A 5,618-nucleotide genomic window follows, 5' to 3' on the forward strand; every position below is an offset into this window, starting at 1 on the left:
CTGCTGCCTATTCCATCAGGAAAGTAGCATTTGAGCTTGATTCCTTACTGTGGCTGATCTCTTCAAGAAGGACAAACCCTGCTTTCAGCATAAAGGATACAGGCTCAAGTTCCAGATTATTATTTTTAAGCACTCTTAATCCCTCCAGTTAAAAAACCTCCCAGCACAGCTCTAGGCAAAGATGGGATTTGGCGACTATACTCATAATTTTTTTTTTCTTTTCTGAATGGTAGTTCCCTGTTCTGTGCAACCCCAACTCAGCAACCTGCTTTTTCCACTGTTTGGATTCTTGCTTATGTCGCTTTTCTAGTTTTTCTTTCTGAAGGGATTGCCTCTTGTTCCCAAATACATCCTTTGCATCAGCTTGGGCATTCCTTCAGAAAAGGAAGCAGCCAGTGCAAAGCATTCTGGCGTGAGTCAGAAATCCTTATGGAAGAGCTAAACACAGCAGAGCAGAAACCAGGTCAACGGTAGCTCTCATGAGAATTTAGCTATATCCCTGGCATGTCGCTTCTGATCTGTGTCTCCCTCAACCCTTCTACTTCCCTGTATGGTCACACCTATGCCAGAAGGAGAGGTGTTCTTAAAATCTTTGTGTGGACAAGGCAGGTTGCATTGACCAGTCAAAGCATGTTTCTGCTTTCCCTTAGGAAAATTTCATCAGTTAATGCACTAGAAACATGTCCCTTCTCTTTTGCCAACCCCATTAGTGAAGAAAAAGCCTGTCTGCTCTTCTTCAGGATGGCGTTTGAGGAGTGAGGACCAGGTCTTGTTGTGTGTATCTGTACAGTACCCATCAGACACATTCCACGTCTGTTCAGCAAGAATAAAACAGAAGCAGAAAACACCATATGCTCCCCCTTTGTGGCGTTATTGGAGTTACTGTGTCATGAGAAATCCAAATGCTGGAACAGACAACAAGCTTGAGTTTGGACCCTTGGGAACTGGAATGAATTTATATTCTGGTTTTATTATATATCCCTATGATATATGATGGCACCATTGCCAACCGGAGTGTATACCAGCCCCCTACAGTGGAGTGTAGCTCCCAACAGCAGCCCAGAGTTGAGCTATGACAGCGCTCCCACCCAGTCTTCACATGGCACATCTGCCACGGATGAGCCATCCGTCGGTACTCAGGATTTTCCAGGTTGCAGCCTGGCAGCAGGGTAACGTGGTGGCATTGTGGTTAGAAACTTCTCAAGAGCTGCTTTCTGCCTTCTGCCATGGCACAGGGGCAATTGTAACAGTTTGCTGGCACCTCCTTTCTGCCCTACCTCTTGCACAGTCTGTAGCTCTTTAGTCCCTGGTTCCCTCCACTTCCATCCTGTACTTTCTCTTCTGCTCCATCAAGGATGACGAGCCCAGCGTGGAGCCGCACCAGGAGGCACTGCTAGCCAGTAAGGAGAAAGTTAAATTACAAGCCCTTGCAACACACTGTGCCATGATGTTAGGTGCAGTATATGCCTGCTAATGTGCTGCTGGAAATATCTTTCGTGCTGCTGCTTAGCTGTGGGGAGTTAATGTATGTTTAAACTTGTGCTTCAGAGATTCCCATGGCTTTGGAGAGGCAGGATTTCTGGCAGAGTATAATATCCATTTTTCATGATGAAGTTGCAGTAACATGATGCCAGTGGGACAGCTTGAAGAGTTTGAACATAACTGGAGCATCCTGATGGGTCCTGAGTAATGTTGTATCTGTGGTTGTAACGTGTAGATGCACAGAGAGGGTAATTTTAGCTGTCTGCATGTATTTAATCCTTTATAGTAATTCAAAATGCAGTCAATTTGATGGTCTGTCTCTGTGACCAGTTCTTTAATTTGGTGCACATTGCTACAATTATTATATTACATGAGAATCTTGGCTTTAAAATAAGTTTATAAAGAGCATTTGGAATTTTAATGATGAAATTTTACTTTTAAGCGACTACTGTCAGTGGATGGGAACCACTGTGCTCAAATATGAGGAGTTCAGCTCACTGAAATTGAGATATGCTTATCCACGTTTCTACTTTTAGGGGCACTTGTTTCACAGTTCCAGACATTTCCTCACATACACCAAAACCATTTAAAAATGAGTCAAGATTCTTATGCAGTATCTTGCTTGGGAAAACTAGAATGCTCAGAAAAGTCACAAAATTGGAAGAGTTGGCCAGACTTACGATTTGGTGGGACTGAATTCAGGGTTGAGGAAGGTGCAAGACCAGAAAGGAACTGTAGCTAAATCCCTTCAAGACTGTCATGCCAAAGCAAGCCATTGTACAGCTATAGCTGTGGGTACTAATCCTGCTGAACAAGGAGGACACTCCTTCCCCAAGTGAAATGTGCCATGAGTTTCCTAGGGTTCCTTGCTAGGAAAACCTGCACCCCTGCAGTGTGTGCTGCCTCAGTTCCACAGAGTGAGAGTGCCTATTCCAGCACTGAAATTTTGGAGAGGATGTAATTCCCAAGGAATGTATTTCTTTATCACACCACTGTCCTTAAGTAAATAGCTCCAAAGAATCAGCACGGACTATTTTTTTCACAATGTGATTTTTATTAGTAATTTTTTCAGCCTAGCAGATGCCAGCATGCAAAATATGCAAAGAGCAAATCTCTTCCTCCAAGTGTAAATATTTACAGATCATATTCGATGGTATTTAGTACTCTGCAAACATATTGTCAACAGCTCTATCCAGACTCTTCCCTAATTGCAGCCTAAGAGTTGTCAAAGGCATGTCCTCTGTGAAATAATGGTTACGGAAAAAGCTGAAGAAGTTCTTGGCTTAATCAGACTGGAACTATATCAGAGGTGAATCTGGCCCACACCAAGTTAAAACGCTGTTATAGGAGCTTGTACCTACCACATGCAGACTTAGAAGGATGATGGTTCTAGGGGGACATCTCTTCCAAGCAGGCTGGGAATGTCTCCTGGCACTGGGTGAAAAGGGCCACAGCAATGCAGGGCAGGGAGGTCCAGCCTTCCATCTATTTTAAGGAACGTAGTTCTACCTTTTCTTAGACATAATAGGAGATGTGTGATCAGCCAGCTAAGTTTATTTGAATACTCCAGAAGAGCAAATATTCCCTATCCCAATCACCATCTGTTCTTAAAACAGAAATGTGTTATTTCACAAATGCAGATCTGCTAGAGACTGAGGTCTCTAGCCCTGTCAGTACAAAATCCCTGAACGGGTTAATGTCTGGGACATAGCTTGAGTATATTTGAGCCATTTCCATTTAAACTAATATCCTAAAATCCCCTTTCCTGCACCTCCAGCCCAATCCCCTTTGATAGCATTTCATTACATCCCATAATCTCTGCTCTCCTGACAATCTGGAATAAATACCAACCAAGTGAAAGCTCAACAGTGGCTTAGCCCTTATTTATATTCTGTGAAAACCTGCTATTGCAAGCATGTCTTAGCACCCCAGCTTCTCACATGAGGGATGTAAAGTTGCAAAGATCCCTATAAACACTTCAAAATTATGTCCTCTGGGATTCTCAAAGGAAACAGCCCAACCGACTGACATTCCCCATGCATCCTAGGGAGAGGTGGGCGAGGGCACATTCATGACATCCCATTCTCTTTGTTTGCATGATCACAGCTTTTTTTCAGTGCCTCTGTTTTCCCACTGCACATCTGGGCTTCTCCCAGATGTGCATTTTTTTTTCTCCCAAGACTGTTTTTCCCAAATATGTGCTTGTTCCCCACTACACCAACCCTAAGGGCCTTGTGCCCTCCTGCTTTGCTCAACAGCTTCACATTATTTCCTCCATTGTTGTGCTTGGTTCTGCCAGATAATCTGTTCTACAGCAGACAGTCCTCCTCCCCCCTTCAACTGTCTCTTCTAATTCTCTTAAACTGCAGAGCTTCCTTCTCTCTTCCTCCTTCTCTGGAAAGGAGGGGAGGGAATATTTCAGTAGATGTCAGCATCCTACATGAATGATGAAATGATATATCAATACAATATATACACAGACATGCTTTAAATTGAGTCATTAATGTGCAGTGCTAGCCAGCTCTGCATTTTGTCTACTTTTAATTAACTGATGGACCAGGGTATCAGCTCCTCCTCCTCCTTGCTCATTTTGAGAAGCCAAATTGTGTGTTCTAAAATTACATTGGGATGTGTGAATGATTTCAGCATCACTTTCATCTACAGCCAGATTAGCAGTAGCAGCTGAAATCCTTACATGATTTGAGGTAGGATGGGCTCCTTCTTCACCTGTTCGATGCCACAATCACTATGTAAAGCATCTGACAGTATGGACTGTGCCTGCGTGTGCACAGTGCTGTTTTCTGCACTTTTTTGTGATGACTCTTCTTTGGGTGATCTGGAAATGCTAACCCAAAGGAGCTGAATTCAGGAGGTAGTGTGCTTGCTCTAAACTTTAAAATTTAAGCCCTTGGCTTAAAGGAAGCCCCGCACCATCTGCCATTTCACAGAGCTGGCTCCACACTTCAGGATGTGACTCGGACATATATGTCTCTGTATATACATGTACCTAACGTGGCATATAAAAGCTTCACAGCTCCACTGTTGCTAGGGCTTGCCCCAAGCAGCTGTGGGCTGCCAACGTGCAAAATTTTGGCATAGGCAGCAACACTAAAAATAGCAATCAGCAAGGCAGGCGTGGAGTTCTGCTATTTGATACATACCTAATTCAGCAGCATTCTCTACTTAAAACAGCGCTGCTGCTGCCAGTGGACCATCACGTCTAGTGAAACAGAGACTTGCCCAGTTTAGGGACGATATGAGAAAAGTTCTATCTAGATTACGGTGGAGTGTGGCTGGTGGAATAGCTGGCGGAGTACTTTTCATACTCCAGGGCAGCCAGAAGCTGGTAGCCTGCACATTTTCCTGATTTTTCCTCCTTTGTGGCGATTATGAGAGCTTGGACCCAACTTGTTAAGTCATTGTTCCTCTACTTAGGGTGAAATAAGTAAATCCTGTGGTTTGCTTGCAGAAACCACAGGCCGAACGCGCCGGCATCAAACCGAGTTTTCCCCAAGACGTTCCCACGGACGATGGGGGCGGCGGGGGTCTCCTTCTGAAAATTCGGGAGGAGAAGGGCAATTCCTCCTCTGGCTGGAGCTTCGCCCCGGCGCATGGCACGGGCCCTAAGCGGCGGGCGCGGTTAGAGTGATTTATACCTAACAGCAGCACCTGGGGCTCGGTGTAACGGCAGAGAACCGCCCGCGGGGCCAGCGCTGCCGCTCGCAGCCGGGCGAGGGGCCGGCGGGCCCGTGGCGAGGGCGGCAAAGCCCCCCGCCGCTGAGGCGGCGGGGCCGGCCCGGCCCGGCCGAGCCGGGGCTCGGAGCCCGCCCCGCCGCCGGGGGCAGCCGGCCCAGGCCGCCACACGGTCCCGGCGCTGGGGCGGCGGTCTAGCCCGTGCCGCCCCGCCGCTGCCCCCGCGCATACGTCACTTCCGGGCAAGCGGCTCCCCCCTGGTTCCGGGGGTGAACGGCGCGGCCTGCGCACGGCGCTGCTCCGCCCCCGGCGCGGGCAGCGGGGGCGTGGTGATGGGTGGAAGGGGGCACGGCCTCAGCGGGAGTGGGCGGGGCGAGGGACAGACGGGCCAATGAGGGGAGGAGGGGCGGGCACGGGGCGGGGCGAGGCCGTGGCATGTGGCG

This window comes from Falco naumanni, chromosome 10, assembly GCF_017639655.2.
Source record: "Falco naumanni isolate bFalNau1 chromosome 10, bFalNau1.pat, whole genome shotgun sequence".
NCBI lineage: Eukaryota > Metazoa > Chordata > Aves > Falconiformes > Falconidae > Falco > Falco naumanni.